The following is a 21,593-nucleotide window of genomic DNA, read 5'->3' on the forward strand; positions in this document are numbered from 1 at the left end:
CCTCTGGCACACGGCAGCGAACTGCAGATCCCCTCCTGGTCCTTGTGTCCATCCTCATTAAGTTATGCAGGACACAGGTAGCCTTTACACACCTGAATTCCCCCAGGAGGCAGTCCCAGATAGCCCTGGTCACCCAACCGTGCCCTACACAGTAACTGTAGGCAATCGTTTTGAAGGAATCTCCAGTTGGAAGGTATCTGTAGGAATATGGAAGATAATGTCGTTATTAGACATTTACATCACTAGGTCATTGTGGATTACTGAAGTATAATATCTCTTATAACAAATCATGATTACATTGGATTGATAGATGCATGTGTAGCATGTGACAACAGCAGGATCATATCAAGGATAGCATCACACATTAATACATAAATACCCCTTGAAGCTTGATGATGAGTTGATCATTTGAATCAGCTGTGTAGTGCTAAGGCAAAAACAAAAATGTGCACCCCTTTGAGTCCCCAGGACCAGGACTGAGAACCACTGCTCTTCATTGGTACCTCTTCATCTGTAGACAGGCTTTCATTGCTCTCTGTATCTGAGGACAGAAAACATCACAGGAAATAGACTTCATTAGGCTCAAATTTGACAGCACTGAATATTACTATTATCGCTCCTCACTTCTAGGGACTGGAACTACACAAAAGTACCTGCCCTATCCAAAATAGCCTACTCTCTCACTTTGACAGTTGGGGCTGCTATCCTTTCACCCTCCTCCATGGCAGTTAGCTAGCTACCTACAAATGCATTTGGAGTTTGTTTTTTACAATGATGAATACATCAAGATAGCTAGCTAATATGAAGTTAGGTAGCTGGTGATATTTAATTCACTTAGCTAGCAAGCTATACAGTAAATATAGCTAGCAGCTCATTTGAGTTAGCCTGCACTGTAGCTAGTTAGCTAATAATACATCGTTTTTTTTTACATTTTCGAAATGTATTCTCCCAGCCATGTGGACAATTGGAAACAGGGCAGAAAAGTGTGTTTGTCACCAGAGCAGTTTATGGATTAAACTATTTACCCATTATTGGGGATTTATTATTCTCCTAAACTGATGGGATGACTAACTTAGAAAGAATGCATTCTTGACTGGGCTAATGTAGGCTGTGACACCTGGCAAGGCTGTGATTGATGTGAAGAGCTGCTTTAGGGGGTAAAATTAGATAAGGATGTGTCTTCAAATTCTAGACTATACTGGTTCTTTGTGATCTATGAGTTTTCCTTTGACTAGGAATGATGTCTAAGGGAGCTGGCTCTTCTCACTATGATAGGTTGTTATGATAATCTTGTGCCTGGCTGAAGTGTGTAACAAATGGCGCCGAAGAGATGAGAACAACCCCTGAAACAACGGATTGGCTGAGAAAGTTTAAACCACGCTCAAGCCTCTACTCTAATTGGCCAGCAGAGAAGTGGGAAATTCCCTCTGTCAGAGTATTTGGGTATTGTTTCTGAAACAATGTGTTAGTTGTCTGGGGTGTTCTGCGAGACATCTCAGAGAGCCCGTATATACGAAACATCATATTTACCATTGAAGGTTTTTGCATTAATTAAAATAACTAGTATACCTTAGAAGTCGTGTTGACCTCTTTTGTTCCTGATACCAGATTTGAATTGACGCGACTTTGACACCATGTAATAACCAGACCTTCATACAAACTTGCCATGCTGAATTCTTGACGAACAATCGAACATGTTGCTATTTACTGCCTGCACACCCACAAGCGAGCCACTCTGGGCGGCCTGAGCAGCATGCAGCGATTTACCACGTACTTACTGTCTCTCTCCGCGTTAATCATTCTCTTTCCAGGGCCCCTCACACAGAAAGACAGATTGGCAATCGATGGACTCAGGTTCGATTCCCGGTCAGGACTACCCCCTAAATTCGCTACAATAGTTAACTGTTGCGCTGCACTCATTCTCCTGGCGGTAAACAGTCTGTAGTATATTGAGTCACTGGTGTAGGTCTACCCGATGACGCACAGAGGAAAATATGGCACAGAAGAGGGAGGGACAGGGAGGGACAGCATGGGCTAAGGCTGGAGTTGGGCTGTTGCTGCTCAGGACACTGACAGATTCACTGACAGACTTCATTATGCATAGGGCTAGATGGCACTATTAGGATGTTATACTCTTTGGATAACTTATTTTATTGAAATCTTTACTAGAGATCACTTTCGAATGGAACTCTACTTATGTAAAACCACGAGGGTAGGTAACAACACATCTGCCACGCTGATCCTCAACACGGGGGCCCCTCAGGGGTGCGTGCTCAGTCCCCTCCTGTACTCCCTGTTCACCAATGACTGCATGGCCAGGCACGACTCCAACACCATCATTAAGTTTGCCGACGACACAACAGTGGTAGGCCTGATCACCGACAACGATGAGACAGCCTATAGGGAGGAGGTCAGAGACCTGGCCGTGTGTTGCCAGGACAACAACCTCTCCCTCAACGTGAGCAAGACAAAGGAGATGATTGTGGACTATAGGGAAAAAAAGAGGACTGAGCACGCCCCCATTCTCATCGACGGGGCTGTAGTGGAACAGGTTGAGAGCTTCAAGTTCCTTGGTGTCCACATCACGAACAAACTATCATGGTCCAAACACACCAAGACAGTCGTGAAGAGGGCACAACAAAGCCTATTCCCCCTCAGGAGACTGAAAAGATTTGGCATGGGTCCTCAGATCCTCAAAAAATTCTACAGCTGCACCATCGAGAGCATCCTGACTGGTTGCATCACCGCCTGGTATGGCAACTGCTCGGCCTCCGACCGCAAGGCACTACAGGACCTCTATACCAGGCGGTGTCAGAGGAAGGTCCTCATAATTGTCAAAGAGTCCAGCCACCCTAGTCATAGACTGTTCTCTCTGCTACCGCACGGCAAGCGGTACCGGAGCGCCAAGTCTAGGTCCAAAAGGCTTCTCAACAGCTTCTACCCCCAAGCCATAAGACTCCTAAACAACTAATCATGGCTACCCGGACTACTTGCACTGCCCCCCCCACCCCCACCCCATCTTTATACGCTGCTGCTACTCTGTTAATTATTTATGCATAGTCACTTTAACTCTACCCACATGTACATATTACCACAACTACCTCAACTAGCCGGTGCCCCCGCACATTGACTCTGCACCGGTACCCCCCTGTATATAGCCTCCCTACTGTTATTTTATTTGACTTCTGCTCTTTTTTTCTCAACACTTTTTTGTTGTTGTTTTATTGTACTTTTTAATAAAAAAATAAATGCATTGTTGGTTAAGGGCTGTAAGTAAGCATTTCACGGTAATTTCTACACCTGTTGTATTCGGCCTCTATTTATGCATTTCAAAACCCCACGGGATTACCTATCAAACCCCCCCAACCTTTCCGTCTGCCCTCGCATATTTAACCCCTGCTAGCACCCATGAGAACAATAACACACCCACGAACACAGAATACAATACCGGGTCGTTACATAGCCCCCCCCCCCCCTTCTAGCCCCTAGGGTTACAAAAGAAAATCCTTAAAATGACCAGGAGGTCGCATCAGTCTCTTGGGCCTCCCCGTGACTCTCACCGGTGGACCCCCAGAACACTCATCTGCCCCAATGTCATTTCCAGCGCCCTCCAAAGAGGCAGCCCCCTCCCCAGGCTCAGGTTGCGCTAGAGTCTCCTTGTTAGACTGATCCCGTGGGCTCACATCAGAGTCCTCACTCCCATTCCCTACCGTTTTCCTCCCTCTGTAGGGCGCCAATCGATCCTGGTGGACCACCACCTTCCTGCTCTGTGGGGGGACCTCCACACGGTACGTCACCTCCCCCACTCTCTCTATCACCAGACACGGCCCCACCCAGGCACTGTCCAGCTTTGGGCACTGCCCCTTCTTGCGTGTGGGGTTGTGAAGCCACACGCATTCTCCCGCTCCAAAGTGCCTCCCCCTAGTGCGCGAGTCATAGTGCCGCTTTTGGCGCACCCCTGCGTTCTCGAGTTGCTCTCTTGCGAAGGTGTGAGCCTCTTCTAACCAGTTCTGCAGATGACGAACATAGTTCGGGCCAGGCAAAACCTTGTCGTCGTTATCAGGAGGGTGGCCAAACGTCAGTTCGGCTGGGGTGCACAACTCACAACCTAACATTAGTAGGGCTGGGGAGCACGCACTCAAATCTTGAACAGCCGACCTACATGCCATAAGAATAAACGGTAAGTGGGTGTCCCAATCTCTCTGGTGTTTTGAGGTAACGATAGCCAGCTGCTAAGCTAATGTTCTGTAAAATCTTTCCACCAGCCCATCACTCTGGGGGTGAAGCGGAGTAGTGCGCGTCTTCTCCGCGCCTAACCGTCTACACAACTCAGAGAACACCCGTGACTCGAAGTTTCTCCCCTGGTCGCTGTAAATAGACTGTGGCACCCCAAACCGACTGATTATTCCCCCTACCAACGCATCAGCTACTGTCTCTGCCTCCTGGTCTGGGAGAGCATAAGCCTCTAGCTACTTGGTGAAGTAGTCCATAGCAGTTAGAATCCACCTGTTACCGCTGTCTGTGTTTGGAAACGGCCCCACTATGTCTACCCCCAGTCTCTCCATGGGCTCCCGTAATTGTTGTAGGAGGGCGTGTGACTGACCTGGAGGTCCTTTTTTAGCAGCACACTCGTCGCACTGCCTGCAAAAGTCCTACACATCCCTCCTGTGCCTGGCCCAATAGAAGCCTTTACGCACGCGCTTTAACATTTTGGAGACCCACTGTGGGCCCCCCAGACAGCCTCAAAGTGCCCGAAGCTAAGTCCAACTGAGCCCCACAGTTTTTCAAAAAGTCCATTCCCAGTATACAGGGGTCCTGCACCGCTGCTACCCACACCGGACACCCCACAGTTCTCCCCCCCACAGTCACAGACAGCTGACACTTCCCTAACATGGGGGATAGCTCCCCCGTGACAGTCAGCAGCTGGACAAGGGTCAGCTCCACCCGCACCCCAACAGGTAGTATGTCTGGTCTCACCAGGGTTACTGTAGAGCCCGTGTCGACCAGGGCCAAACATTCCACCCCTTATACCTTGACGATGGCATTGCAGAAGTCCCCAACGGTGGTACGTCCCACCACAACTACCGGACTAGGAAACACGACAGCAGCTACACCCTGGGGGAGCAGGTCCCCACCCTCTTGCCTGCGCTGCTGAGTACCTCTTCTGCTTACTGTGGGTTCGGGGGCGGGGGGGTGGGCCCGCACTGCCCCCTGCGCGAGAACCCGCTGTCGTTTCCCTGGTGACAGGAGAATCTGCCACACTCCCGCTGAATGTGGCCAGGCTGGCCACAACCCCAGCAGACAATGGGAGTTGAGCTGACACTGCGACGTTGCCTGGAGCCCCTCTCAATGACAAGCGAAGCAGTCTTGACTAAACCGCCCAACTCGTCGACCCACTCTGGTTTGGCGACCCCCGGCACCCCGGCCGCAGCTGCTCTCACCTCTGGTTGACTGGCAACCTCCATTCTCACTCCCTCACCCCAGATCAGCTCCCTCTTCCTGGTTATCTCCACTGCAGCCCGCAGAGATGGTGGGTCCGCCATCTGAACATGCTTACCCAGTTCGGTGGAAGAGAGCGCTCTAATAAAACTGTCCCGTGCCAGCTCGTCTTGCACCCCAATCGGCATAGTTGCATAAGCCTACCTGGTCAGGCTCAGAATACCACTTGCCAACGTCTTTAATGATTCCCCCAGAAGTCTCTTTCTGTTACTCAATTCAATCCGCAGCATGTTGGGCTGCGCGTCGCTGCCGAAACGGCCCACCAATGCCTCCACTAGCGCACCGGTAGTCGCCCCTCTTGTCCGGGGCTAGCGTTAGCAGGCATTCCGACGCCTCCTCTGCCAGGCTCAGGGCAAGCTGTAACGCTTTCGTTTCGTCAGACCACCTCCCGGCTCTAGCCAGCATCTCGATTTGAGTGAAAAAACGTCCCATTTACCTTGTCCATTGAACTTTGGTAGTTTAGCCGCTACCGTGCGTGGCTAATGGCAATAGGGCGCTGCCATCTTTGTTTACATAAGCAGGCCCAGCCATTTCCGCACACGGTGACGTCGACATCCCCGTCGCCGTGACGTCTGCTCTGGTCGAGCGGTGTGAAGGAAAACCGGCCAGTTCTGCCAATTTGCTGACTGACAATTTAACTTCCGCCATGTGGCTCTCCAGCTCTTCTACAGCAGTCGCCGCCTGACCCTCCCGACCGGGTACCCCCGAGCCCACAACGGACACTTTGTCCGACTCTTCCTTAATTTTCCGCTTGCCCTGAGCTAAAGGCAACCACGGCCTATACTGAAACAGCTAACTCGCCTAATCTCGATCCGTCCCGTAGTTCGAAAGCACTTCTGACGCCAATGTAATGACCCGGGCTGGGTCATAAAGGAAAAAGAGACGGACACCAGGTGTGCAGGGCAGAACACAGGTTTATTCCTAAACTGGGCTATTGTTCAGGCCACAGCCCACGCCGCTAAATTCCGAACGTACACAAATACACAATGTCAAGTTAAGGGGCCAGACTCATAGGAGCAGATCAGGGTCCCGAATAGAAGAAAGAGAGATGAGACAGTAACCCCTATTTATGCATTTCAAAACACTGCGGGATTACCCATCATACCCCCCCAACCTTTCCGTCTGCCCTCGCATATTTAACCCCTGCTAGCACCCATGAGAACAATAACACACCCACGAACTCAGAACACAATACCGGGTCGTTACAGTATGTATGTATCCATATGTTTACACGTTGTTGTTGACCCATACATACTGGCATTACTCTAATCCCACATGTTAGCTGTCTCCAAAATGAAGCATCATTATTTTTCATGACCTCAAAGAAAGAAAATGTGATGGAAACAGAGGAGATAATGGATAGATAAAGAGAGTGTATCAAAATGGTGCTGTAACTTTTGCACCTGTCTACAGAGCCCTTAGGGGAACTGGATAGCTCAACGGGGAAAGATCTATCGATCTCTGAGTAATTAGGAAAAAAGTGTTACTTTCGTCCCGGTTCTCTACACTAAAGATATGGTCGACATGTTCGAACTATAAATTCCATGCCTCAAGCGCGATATCATGTTCTTTTTTCAGGAGGGGTGTTATGTTACATGCAGCTATCATGTTGTACACAAAATACATGATCAACCAGTGGAGATGTTAGCATGTAAATCTTTTTTTGATGCATGCCAGCAAAGCCACTACACAACACTAAACAATACATGAATTGCACTATAACGGTGACAAACGGTGCCAACAAACGGTTAGGACCTACATAAAGCTGTCTCAACAGCAGAGCTTTCTTTTCAACACCACGGGAGTGAATCCTTACTTCTGCTTCACCTGGCTATCAGCGGAGCCTTGACTGGCAGCGAAACAATTCATTCAGCCTCATTTACAGCCTTTAAAAAAACATAGCTGATATGGCTGACTTGCTTAAACAAATGTGGTTTCCACTGACAATTGAGATGTACAAACTATGGCATAAGGGGAGAATGAGCAAATATGAGGCAATCCGTAATTTCACATGGGCTACTAACAGCTTACTACACAACATACACTTGGTATTACTTTCTTAGCTACAGTATACATATCTCCCTGGCATATTACATAATTTATGCAGTAGCATACAATACATTTTTGGACTTACCTTGTTGTGCTGTGATCACTTGAACAGGAAGGTGGCGGGACAGTCCTTCTTGTGGGCAAAAAAAAAAAAGTTTGAATCATGACGGTCAGTGATCTTCAGCTCGAAGCTCTAGAAAGAGGTCCGAGTTCCAGACTTGGAATTCCGAGTTGGATGACCTTTCAAAACGGAGCTAGTTTATTCCTGAGTTCCCAGTTGTCTTGAACTCACTGAAGTCTGAGATCTCCCAGTTCCGAGTTTCCAGTTGTTTTGAATGTCATGCTGGGTTGACAGCATGGCCAATGTATTCAACCTTTTCTAGCCTATGGTGTTGAATGTTTATCATTTTAAGCTTGGAAAAGAGACCCTTAAACCCATACTTGGAGCACACACCCTCTCCACTGAATAGCAGGCTAGTGATTGCTTTGCAATGCTTGCAGTTAGATACTGATTCTTTACAAACCACTCATTGTTGAATTTGCGATTTCCAACTTGTTGTGTAAATTTTATGTCCAATGGCCGATGAGCACCGATACGTTTTATCTATAATTTCTCTTCATATGACAACGATTGAAAGGGATTTGCCATTAGCTTGTCGACTTGATTCATGATGATGACTGCTTGTCTAGCTTGTTAGCTAAGATTTCGAAAGTATGATGTTGACATGATCAGTCCAATCAAAGCTACGGTAGATATAACGTGATTTGACATAATTTTAACTGTGGCCAATGACCTTGAGCCTTCTTGGATGGGCACTTCTAATGTAACTCTATGGCAGCACCCAAGGGGCTTGAATTTTCGAGCTCTCCCTGTATATTTTGCGGTGACGTAGTGTCCCCATGAGTGACAGAACACTGAGCCAATCACGGCGCAACTAGAGAACAATACCAACCCCTACACTCCGTATTTTCCGCTGGCTGCTCAACCACCACAGAAAGCACTGAGCAAGGCTGAAACACCTGCATTTTGGAGCTGCCTTACTCAAGAAAGCAAAAAAGAGACCATGTTCGTATGCAGCTTTATTAACTCAATGAATATTTATTTTTTGTTTGCAAACTGATATGTGACACGTATTAATGCCAAAATAACACGACAAATAGGCACACAAAAAAATATAATCAGTACCAGTCAAAAGTTTGGACACACCTACTCATTCCAGGGTTTTACGTTATTTTTACTATTTTCTACATTGTAGAATAATAGTGAAGACATCAAAACTATGAAATAACACATATGGAATCATGTAGTAACCAAAAAAGTGTTAAACAAATCAAAATAAAGTACCAGTCAAAAGATTGGACACACCTACTCATTCAAGGGGTTTTCTTTATTTTTACTATTTTCTACATTGTAGAATAATAATGAAGACATCAAAACTATGAAATAACACATATGGAATCATGTAGTAACCAAAAAAGTGTTAAACAAATCAAAAATTCAAATAGCCACCCTTTGCCTTGATGACAGCTTTGCACACTCTTGGCATTCTCTCAACCAGCTTCACCTGGAATGCTTTTGCAACAGTCTTGAAGGAGATAGGATGGCGTATCGCTGCAGAATGCTGTGGTAGCCATGCTGGTTAAGTGTGCCTTGAATTCTAACTAAATCACAGACTGTGTCACCAGCAAAGCACCCTCACACCATAACACCTCCTCCTCCATCTCAAATTTGGACTCCAGACCAAAGGACACATTTCCACCGGTCTAATGTCCATTGCTCGTGTTCCTTGGCCCAAGCAGGTCTCTTCTTATTATTCGTGTCCTTTAGTAGTGGTTTCTTTGCAGCAATTTGACCATGAAGGCCTGATTCACACAGTCCCTTCTGAACAGTTGATGTTGAGATGTGTCTGTGACTTTATTTGGGCTGCAATCTGAGGTGCATAGAAAACTCTGTATTCACAGCCACGGCCTTAAATCAAATACAGAAGTACAAAGTGCTGATCTATCTTACATAAAAGACTGACAAGGATGGCATATGGGCATTTCCATACTCTTCAGATCAAACATTAACAACAGTAATGAGAGCAGTATTAAGGTCCATAGACCCAAACGATTACAGTACAGCTCTCTCTCTCTCTCTCTCTCTCTCTCACCCCTCTCACTCTCTCACGCCATCACTTGAACAATTCTGCAAAGTTCTGAGACTACCAGAGAGAGTGAGACCACCATCTGGTGTACATAGAGAGTACTTCTACTGTATCATGTAATGAGGATACTATCCAGCAGATGGAAATCCTTAGACATGGTTGTATTTGGGTTTCTTACTGGAGTAGGATGAGTTGAGGCAGGGCAGAAGGAAGACGAAGGCGTTCATTTGGGGGCGGGATTAGGGTTTGGGGGTAGAGAATGGGTAAGGGTCTCTTCGCTCTGGTGAGTGCACATGCACATGTTAGCCCCAGTCTGCACGCACAGAAGGGCAATGTCAATAATTTAGATATGTAGAGAAAACGAGGGTAAACAGGGGGTATAAGCAGCAACAGATGCAACTATTGCCTCCATATTCAGCTCATGCTTCAACCCATGAAAAATGAAAAATATGCACATCCAACTATTTCAGGTGCTGGACAGAAAAGCGAAAAACATATTATTTCTTCAACACCCTTATTTAACAATATTTTATATAGCCTTGGATGTCTCTCTATTTGCATGTGTTGTACTTGTTAAGGGTATGGCAAACGATCTAAAACAAAATAATCCACAAAGGCTTTGAATCGAAAGTCATTAATAATTTAACAAGGTCATTTGACTTAATTACAGGCCATAGTCTCTGTCTGGAGGCAGCTCTTCTCTCTCTATTGAGAGATGACTGGTATATTACTGTTAACATTGGCACTTTTATTTCAAACATATTTTTAAGCTTTCTACACTGAACAAAAATATAAACGCAACATGCAACAATTTCAAAGATTGTAGGGGCGTGGATCAGAAAACCAGTCAGTATCTGGTGTGACCACCATTTGCCTCAAGCAGCGGACACACCTTTTTCGCAAAGAGTTGATCAGGCTGTTGATTGTGGCCTGTGGAATGTTGTCCCACTCCTCTTCAATGCCTATTTGATGTTGTTGGATGTCGGCCGGAAGTGTAACACGCTGTCGTACACGTCGATCCAGAGCTCAATGGGTGACATGTCTGGTGAGTATGCAGGCCATGGAAGAACTGGCATCGATAAAATGCAATTGTGTTCATTGTCCGTAGCTTACCATACCATAACCCCACCGCCACCATGGGGCACTCTGTTCACAACGTTGACATCAGCAAACAGCTCGCAGACACAACACCATACTGCGTCTGCCATCTTCCCTGTATATTTGAAAATGTGATTTATCTGTGAAGAGCACACTTCTCCAGCGTGCCAGTGATGAGCATTTGCCCACTGAAGTCGGTTACGACGCCGAACTGCAGTCAGGTCAAGACCCTAGTGAGGACGACGAGCACACAGATGACCCTGAGACGGTTTCTGACAGTTTGGGCAGAAATTCTTTGGTTGTGCAAACCCACAGTTTCATCAGCTGTCCGGGTGACTGGTCTCAGACGATCCCGCAGGTTAAGAAGCCGGATGAAGAGGTCCTGGGCTGGCGTGGTTACACGTGGTCTACAGTTGTGAGGCTGGTTGGACGTACTGCCAGATTCTCTAAAACGACATTATGGCAGAGAAATTAACATAAAATTATCTGGCAACAGCTCTGGTGGACATTCCTTCAGTCAGCATGCCAATTGCACGCTCCCTCAAAACTTGAGACATCTGTGGCATTGTGTTGTGTGACAAAACTGCACATTTTAGAGTGGCATTTTTTTGTCCCCAGAACAAGGTGCACCTGTGTAATGATCATGCTGTTTAATCAGCTTCTTGATATGCCACACCTGTCAGGTGGATAGATTATCTTGGCAAAGGAGAAATGCAAATTTGTGCCAGAAATTTGAGATAAATAAGCTTTTAGTGCATGTGGAACATTTCTGGGATGTTTTATTTCAGCTCATGAAACATGGGACCAACACTTTACATGTTGCGTTTATATTTTTGTTTAGTATAAATGCCTCCTAAAACCATTTGTAAGAATTGAAGGAAAAGGAAAGAAGAAAAGATCAATACAAATAAAAGACCATACAAAATAATAATGAAAGGAGAGATTGGAAGAGCTTACAGGAACAAACTCAGCAGTCAGCCTACAGCAATCAGTTTACTGGGACTGTGGAGGAAGCTAGAATTAATAGAGATGTATTGATAGATTGATTGGCTGGTATACTGAAGTGACACAAAGAGAGGAGAGGCTAGCACGGCAGACGTCCACTGAGAGACAGCGAGAGAGAGAGAGAAGATAGAGTTTTAAATATAGTCCTATAAGATAGGGTAGATGCATCAAAGTGAATGTATTCAGTAGTATAGGCCAGGGGGATTGAAAGCCTACATCCTCTCCCCCTCTACTCTGCCTTCGCCTTCACTCCACCCCAGCTATCCCACACAGGGTAGGACACATACACAGTGGCTGGGATGACTGAGCCTCATGTTAGTTACAGTAGTTAGTTAGGTAGTTAGTTCTGCTCTGTCCCTGACCTACCTGGCCCCTGTGCATTTGTTGTGCTGTCGATGATCCATTTGACGAGGCAGCACTTCATCAGAGATTTACGGCTGATCTGGGGCTTCTGCCATTTCCCTCTGTCCTCCCCCTCCGTTCTCCCGGGCTGGGCTCCATCCCATTGGCATCAGGCAGCAGGCCACCGTCCATCCCCTTCCCATCAGCCTGGGGGTCATATAACTGGGTTAACAGATGACAGAGTGAGGGGGAAGGACACTACAGAAAGGACTGTTAGTACATTACACAAAAGAGGGGTTAGTATACTTCAGAGAGGGCTGTTGGTACAGAAGGGTTAGTGAATACACAGAGGAGAATGCATGGGCTGGACAGAGAGGGGGAGGAAGAGAACATGATTTAACAATAGAAACACAATTGTGCAAAGAACCCCCAAGGCTTAAAATAAGCCATTCCTAAGCAGACTTAAGTTGTCAATTCCTTCAACTTGCCACCTACGCGTTACCAAGCAACAATGTCTCTTTACAAGTTAGAAGAAACAGTGATTAAACAAGGGAATGTGCGTATTTATGAATCCAATTTGATCAAATTATATGACAAATCAAAGTTAAATTAAAAGAGGCAGGAGATACAGGATGCTGTGACTGAAGATAAGAGGAGGATGGGTCGTATGATGAAGAAAATAATAGAGAAGGAAAGAGATAGCATCACCCCCGACTGAATGGAAGAAAACCTACTATGTATTCAGTAGTACATTTGGTTCCTTGAAAGTTATGGGAACTTATATGTTTTTTGTTTCAGATTGGTTGTGGTAACGAAGCCATACATTTCCTGACCGGTAAAACATAACTTTTTTTTAAACGTTCTGAGAACAGATGTAGACATTTCGCCTGTTCTGGGAACGTTTATTTTTGGGTTTCAGGGAGATTCTGAGAATGTTTTACTGATTGACAGTATAAGGGGATATCAGTGAACAAATACTGTGGTCAAGGCTACGATGGTGCCAGTGCAATGAGTGGAGCTTTCTCAGGTGTTCAAAAGCGCATATCAGACCGAGAGCCTAATGCTCCTTAGGTAGTTCTTTATGAGTTTTAGTTGATAAAACACTCTCTCCGCTGAAGCGACAGTTACAGGGATGGTAAAAACCGCTTGATTGCCGTAGCAACATCATGGAAACTGGGCAGAAGGGAGTTGTATTTCAAATACAGCAGTTCTGCAACATCTTTAATTGAGCCTCTCATTCTCCTTAATTGCCAGCCGCAACACATTACGGAAAGAGATTAACTGAGATTAAAATCAACAGTCCATTATCTCTGGTATATTTTGGCATGCATCATTCAAGACTAGTTTAAATTGTGTGCAGCGCAATGGACAGATATTGCCCAATGTCTCAGGAAAGACTGTCTGGGTTGGCAATATTCAGTACAGTTTGGCCCGCAACCTGGACCTACAAAAAAGGAGGACACCAGGTCATCTCTCAAGTTGGATTTTATTTTATTTTATTTACAGTAATTTACCTTGAACATTGCAGCCCATTTGTGTAGGCTATTAGCAAGACAAAACCGCTGAGTTCAACAATAAATAGTGGCTGGATTTATCCTCCTGCTGACTACTTTTCCCTCATTGTTAGGCTATTTGATGGGTAATAAAAAAAAAAAAGTTTATAAATAGCAGCTAAATACGGTATATAGTTATAGATAGTACACTGCATAGTAAAACAATCCCTAGTAAGCTAGTGTTTTGAGGGTGGACTGACTGTATTATTTGGCATTAATAGACTGGTTTTATGCACAACAACTTTCTATCCAAGCTGGGAGAGAGCGCGAGGACGGCTCATGTCATGCAGGTTCAGGAAGCCTATACAGGACAGTTGTATATTTAACAGAAATCAATTGGTAGCTGATTAGTATGCTGTTGCATCAAACATTTGTTTTACAATCTACAATGTTTGCATTTCATTGCATACATTATTGCCATCAGCCAGCAGTCTAAAAATGGCAGCATTGTGACACCGTGTATAGCTTTGTGAAATGTTAGTTAGGCTTAACATGAGAAAGTGATGACCAAATAGGACTACCAATAAATATTTATCCATTAGCTAAAGCAAAGCTATACATGCTCTTGCACCACAAAAAGCCTATCATCGATTCGATAGGCATGCAGTCGCATAGACATGTCGCAATTGCAGCGCCACGGACAGCGATCGGTAGTCAATACTTTGTTTATTTTGTCCATATTGATCATGTTAACTTCTATCTGTGTGTACAGTATTTGTCATCACAACAGTGGATCATTTTAGGCCCTGGCATATGCAGTACTACATTATTAACGTTGTGCCTGACAGGCAACCATGTGTGAGATACAGCAGGGTTTAACTATCCTCCCATAATAATCCAACTCAGCATGCACACTGCGAGCGACTGCATCCTCTACTGATCAACACATATGTCACCAACACATACCCTCTTCATTGTCCCCCCCTTTCTCCCCGTTTGTGTGTGTGTGTGTGTGTGTGTGTGTGTGTGTGTGTGTGTAGCTTGTAGCCTCTCCCCTGGTCCTGACAGAGTAGGAGAACACAGTGTACACAGAGCATAGTGACAGGCAACACAGATACAGCATCATCCTCCTTCCCCTCTTGCCCAGCCCAAGGATCACAGTGAGATGGTACACTCACCGCTACAGTAGAACTGGCCCATGCTAAACACTGGACTGCTAGGTACAGATTGGCTGGGTGACCACAAGCCCTAAAGATGAACGTTCCCTACCCTGGATCACTACAGTACAGTTTACGGTAACTGTTTGGCTTTTAGCTAAGGACAGTGCACAAGGGAGCTTTTCTTGTGGTAGAAATATTCCAAACCGAAATGTATGTATACTACACAAAACATATACACTACATGACCAAAAGTGTGTGGACACCTGCTCGTCGAACATCTCATTCCAAAATCATGGGCATTAATATGGAGTTGGTCCCCCACTTTGCTGCTATAACCGCCTCCACTCTTCTGGGAAGGCTTTCCAATAGATGTTGGAACATTGCTGCTGGGACTTGCTTCCATTCAGCAAGGGCCTTCCCCAAACTGTTGCAACAAAGTTGGAAGCACAGAGTCATCTAGAATGTCGTTGTATGCTGTAGCGTTAAGATTGTAGCGTTAAGATTTTCGGGCCTAGCCCGAACCTTGAAAAACAGCCCCAGAACATTATTCCTCCTCCACCAAAGTTTACAGTTGACAATATGCATTGGGGCAGGTAGCGTTCTCCTGGCATCCTCCAAACCTAGATCGTTAAGCGTGATTAATCACTCCAGAGAACACGTTTCCACTGCTTAAGAGTCCAATGGCGGTGAGCTTTACACCACTCCAGCCGACGCTTGGCATTGTGCATGGTTATCTTAGGAAACCCATTTCATGAAGCTCCCGACAAACAGTTCTTGTGGTGATGTTGCTTCCAGAGGCAGTTAGGAACTCGATAATGAGTGTTTCAACGAGACAGACGATTTTGACGTGCTACAGTTGAAGTCGGAAGTTTACATACACTTAGGTTGGAGTCATTAAAACTCATTTTTTCAACCACTCCACAAATTTCTTGTTAACAAACTATAGTTTTGGCAAGTCGGTTAGGACATCTACTTTGTGCATGACACAAGTAATTTTTCCAACAATTGTTTACAGACAGATTATTTCACTTATAATTCACTGTATCACAATTCCAGTGGGTCAGAAGTTTACATACACTAAGTTGACTGTGCCTTTAAACAGCTTGGAAAATTCCAGAAAATTATGTCATGCTTTAGAAGCTTCTGATAGGCTAATTGACATCATTTGAGTCAATTGGAGATGTACCTGTGGATGTATTTCAAGGCCTATCTTCAAACTCAGTGCCTCTTTGCTTGACATCATGGGAAAATCAAAAGAAATCAGCCAAGACCTCTACAAGTCTGGTTCATCCTTGGGAGCAATTTCCAAACGCCTGAAGGTACAACGTTCATCTGTACAAACAATAGTACGCAAGTATAAACACCATGGGACCACGCAGCTGTCATACCGCTCAGGAAGGAGATGCGTTCTGTCTCCTAGAGATGAACGTACTTTGGTGCGAAAAATGCAAATCAATCCCAGAACAACAGCAAAGGACCTTGTGAAGATGCTGGAGGAACGGGTACAAAAGTATCCATATCCACAGTAAAGCACGGGGGTGGCAGCATCATGCTGTGGGGATGCTTTCCTACAAGAGGGACTGGTGCACTTCACAAAATAGATGGCATCACGAGGAAGGAAAATTAGGTGGATATATTGAAGCAACATCTCAAGACATCAGTCAGGAAGTTAAAGCTTTGTTGCAAATGGGTCTTCAAAATGGACAATGACCCAAAGCATACTTCCAAAGTTGTGGCAAAATGGCTTAAGGACAACAAAGTCAAGGTATTGGAGTGGTCATCACAAAGCCCTGACCTCAATCCTATAGAAAATGTGTGGGCACAACTGAAAAAGCGTGTGCGAGCAAGGAGGCCTACAAACGTGAGTCAGTTGCACCAGCTCTGTCAGGAGGAATGGGCCAAAATTCACCCAACTTATTGTGGGAAGCTTGTGGAAGGCTACCCGAAATGTTTGACCCAAGTTAAACAATTTAAAGGCAATGCTACCAAATACTAATTGAGTGTATGTAAACTTCTGACACACTGGGAATGTGATGAAATAAATAAAAGCTGAAATAAATTATTCTCTCTACTATTATTCTGACATTTCACATTCCTAAAATAAAGTGGTGATCCTAACTGACCCAAAACAGGGAATTTTTACTAGGATTAAATGTCAGGAATTGTGAAAAACTGAGTTTAAATGTATTTGGCTAAGGTGTATGTAAACTTCCTATGACGATGCCACATTAAAAGTCACTAAGCTCTTCATTAAGGCCATTCTACTGCCAATGTTTGTCTATTGAGATTGCATGGCTGTGTGCTCGATTTTATACACCTGTCAGCAACAGGTGTGGGTGAAATAGCCAAAACTACTAATTTGAAGGGGTGTCCACATACTTTTGTATATAGTGTACTTGGACAAGCAAATACATTAACCTCTCTTATAGAAATACTTCAAACAGCCTCCATAGTCCCTATACACCCTCCAAGTTGTCTTCCTCTCTCGCTTCTTACTGCTTTCTCTTCTCCCATTGGCATGCTCATTAAGTAGCCCCGCGAAAGTCACTTCCCTCAGATAAAACAGATTCCACGACAGGGAGAAAGGTGGTGGGGGGGGGACTTCTCTCTTTCATTTTCCTGGATGAATTGTTCAATTAATAGTTACAGTGTGGTTACATTTTAATCTTATCAAATTGCCCTCTGAGTCTGCAATCACTATGTATGAAAGTCCCTGCTTGGAGCTTCAGGCCCCAGGGTTTCCTCAACTACTGTATTGTGTAGACTTTGGGGAAATAGTTTTTACATTACAGGAGCCCATATTTCCTAACTCAAGCAATTGTAGCTATCCATTCTGGTGTTGTGTTGTTTCCTGAGAAAGGGACCAGCAGTTGAAAGGTTTTAGGGTACAATGCTACTGGGTGGTAAATCACAGAGCCTCTAGGGTTCTATCATGCCCGTAATGCCTTGCGGCATGGAATAGCTGGGACTCAGCTGATTATTGTCACAGAGGGATGCACTGTATCACAGAACACTATTAGTATATTGTATCGCTATGCACTGTATCACACATGCACTGTGTCTCTCAGAGTCAAAATACATTACAGTACAGACTGAGACAACTACAGTGAAAATGGTTAGATCATAATGTGTTGTTGGGCGGACGGTCCAAAGACATGATTGTATGCCAAAAATATGTGGTGGACTGCAAGTCTCGAAGGGATGCTGTACAAAGACTTGCTTTGCGGTTCTGTACTTGATTGTGCAGAAGACAAGCTGCAGAAATGACATCTGTGCCCAGTGGGATGAGTGTGTGAGCCCTCCCCTCACATTTGCCATTATCAGTTTAAACATTTGATACTTTCTTAAGTAAACAGAGTGAGTAAACAAAATAAAACAGTGCCTGGGTTGATGAGAAAGTCCTGCCTCCTTGTTTGTCCTCCAACAACTTTTCCTCCATCGTTACATTCCTTCTGCTCAAAAGATCAAGGGATTCTCTCTGTTCCCCAATGTGAATCTAACAAGGAAAATAAAGGAAACACCAACATAAAGTGTTTTAATAGGGCGTTGATCCACCACGAACCAGAACAGCTTCAGTGCACCTTGGCATAGATTCTACATGTGTCTGGAACTCTACTGGAGGGATGTAACACCATACTTCCACGAGAAATTCCATAATTTGGTGGTGGAAAATGCTGTCTCAGGCGCCACTCCAAAACCTCCCATAAGTGTTCAATTGGATTGAGATCTGTTAACTGAGACGGCCATGGCATATGGTTGACATAATTTTCATGTTCATCAAACCATTCAGTGACCACTCATGCCCTGTGGATTGGGGCATTGTCATCCTATGGGGGCCTAGGCATTGTAGCCAAAATAACGGCCTGCCCAGCATTTTTATACACGACCTTAAGCATGATGGGATGTTCATTGCTTAATTAACTCAGGAACCACACCTGTGTGGAAGCACCTGCTTTCAATATACATTTTACATTTACATTTTAGTCTCTTATCCAGAGCGACTTACAGTTTAGTGAGTGCATACATTTTCATACTGGCCCCTGTGGGAAAGGAACCCACAACCCACAACAGTTGCTCTACCAACTGAGCTACAGGGGACTTCAGGGGATATACTTTGTATTCCTCATTTTCTTGTGTTTCCATTATTTTGGCAGTTACCTGTAGTTCAAATACAATTTGGGGGTTAGTGAAACTGCCTGCAAAACCTGTTAAGTGGCTTCCTAAGATCAATGTTTGCCGAACAAATTCATATTCGACAACCGATTTCTCTGGAGCTTTCTGTTCATTTCAATCCCTGCAGAATGCCTGATTTGTAAATCAGTCGAGATCTTGCCCCAGAGAGGAAGAGATATTGTTCAGTAGATACAGTAATGCATCACTACACATATCACATAGGTACTGGAAAATGACCTCACATGAGGTCACTGTTACATAAGCCAAGGGGATAATGCCTTTTATCGCGGGTCATCACACACGGTTGTTGTGTGTCACTCTGTGCGGTCCTGTTCCCTCACCCATCTGGAAGATGCATACCTGTCTTGTGGATTCTTGTCAAAATCTGTGCTTTTGCTTTGAAGACAATTAAAAATGTGTGTTCACATTTCAAAAATCAAAGTTAACCATCGCAGTGTGTGTGTGTGTTGTATGAGCAAGATAACATTTCAGCTCCATTTTGTTATTGCCAAGGTGGAATATTTCCCTTGTGATAGTTTCGTATTGACGCTGGGTGCGTTTTATTTATGTAAACGGAATAAACTCTGGACTTTGGTGTTTTCCCTCCTGCGCCTGACTCCTTCATTCACACCTCATCACACTCATGATCTTAGTTCAACTGTCGTACCCAGCAGAACCAAAATATAAGCTTGTTTTACTACAATGTTTGTAAACAAAGTAAATGTAAACAAACACTATATAGCCTCAAAACACGGTTAAAACTATATTTTTGATATCATAGATGGTCAGTCCTTGCATCCATAGACCTGTCTGTGAGAGTGGTTACATTTCTCCAGCCCCATCCCTCATTTTCTATCGAAACAGTTTTTTTTGGGTGGACGTAGCTATTGCATGCTTTGTTATTAATTTAACTGCTGATTACCGCTTTAATCTAAGACCTTGGCCGTGACCCCACTCTTCAAGGGTGTCTCAGGGGAGTTGGGATATGCAAAAAAACACATTTCCAATTCACACATGCATAAAATACACACTTGTACATGTGTGAAATCGGACAAATATAAGCACCCACCAAATTATAATTATTATTGTTGATGTTGCTAAGACAGTGACATACAATACTGCAGATTGTAAGAATTACTATGATTAGGTAGAGCCTAGCCATCTTCACAAAATGGGATAGAATAGAGCCATCGTCAGAGCAGGTACAACATCAGTGACACCAAATAGCTGACATGACATCTTTGCTATGGCATCATCAAGCAGTTGGTACTGTTTAATTTGATTAATTCAACAACACTCACGTTCAAATAATATAAAAATATAATAACAATTGATTGGATGTATTTATTTATCCTCTGTATGACATGTTTTGCAATAACTCAATTATTATTTTCTGCCATAACTGTTATTCCACGAATGACGTGTGCATGGATTCAGCAGGTCTGCCTTGTACTGAACTCAAAACTCTGCAGCAGTTTGTTTAGGGTATTCTAACAATTAAAACAAACACAACAAAATATAAATGTTATGTTTTGAATTTACCTGCATGGTGTTGATGTTGTGTTAATCTCTTGCTCTTTACAGTAAACCGCTCTGAGGCGTTCGTTTAGTCGCGCGCACTTTTTATCCTGAGGATCTTGATGTAAGCCGTAACCCTCTGAGATATAGACTCGCGCATTTCAAAGCACCTCACGAGAGAGAGAGAGAGAGAGAGAGAGAACGAGAGAGCGAGCGAGAGAGACTGGTCCTCTCCATAAGCCTTCTTTCAGGCGCTGTCCGTGGTCTAGATTCTGACCGAGTGCGCAAGATGTCTTTCCCTATCTAGTATAAGACAGTCACAAACGGAACCTGGCCAACAATCTGTTCCCCGTTGAAACTGATCACACACAGGAACTGCTGACACACTCCAGCCACATGAGGTCTAGCATTGTCTTGCATTAGGAGGAACCCAGGGCCAACCGCACCAGCATATGGTCTCACAAGGGGTCTGAGGATCTCATCTCGGTACCTAATGGCAGTCAGGCTACCTCTGGCGAGCACATGGAGGGCTGTGCGGCCCCCCAAAGAAATGCCACCCCACACCATGACTGACCCACCGCCAAACCGGTCATGCTGGAGGATGTTGCAGGCAGCAGAACGTTCTCCATGGCGTCTCCAGACTCTGTCACGTCTGTCACTGTCATGAGCCCTCTCACTCCACCGGGTTACCACCTTAATGTGTTTCCACTATCTTCCACTCTGCTCATCTCTCTCTCTCTACTCAGCCTAACGAGCCCACCTGTCCCTGCTCTGCTCGGCTCCCAATTACTCTGCCAGCTGCGCTGCATTACCCACTAACCTCTCCCAGTATTTAAAGTCCCGCTCTCAGCTCTCCTTTGTCAGATCGTCTGCAAAGCTCACACCCGGAACCTGTGTGCTCGCGCTCTGGCTCACCCCTTGTTTTGTGACCCCGGACCTGCCTGATTCTTGGATACTCTTCTGCCCCAGGAAAACCAGACCTGCTTTCTGCCATTACGACTCCTGACTACTCTTCGACCCGGTAACTCTGACCAGCCTTCTGCCTTGCTACAACGTATTTGGATTTCCCTTGAACTGTACTTCTGCCTTGTTTCATCCGCCCCGTTGTG

At 44.9% G+C, this 21,593-nt stretch overlaps 1 long non-coding RNA gene across 1 annotated transcript; it reads right to left on the bottom strand.

Moving 5' to 3' along the window:
* Positions 1-204: 204 nt before the first annotated feature.
* Positions 205-20,748, bottom strand: LOC121541782. The gene is made up of 3 exons (XR_006659339.1): positions 20,509-20,748; positions 12,165-12,347; positions 205-541 (listed from the first exon to the last, which is right to left on the bottom strand). It is a non-coding gene; the product is annotated as an uncharacterized LOC121541782 (long non-coding RNA).
* Positions 20,749-21,593: the final 845 nt, after the last annotated feature.

The sequence above is a fragment of the Coregonus clupeaformis genome, unplaced genomic scaffold, assembly GCF_020615455.1.
Source record: "Coregonus clupeaformis isolate EN_2021a unplaced genomic scaffold, ASM2061545v1 scaf1129, whole genome shotgun sequence".
NCBI classification, from domain to species: domain Eukaryota; kingdom Metazoa; phylum Chordata; class Actinopteri; order Salmoniformes; family Salmonidae; genus Coregonus; species Coregonus clupeaformis.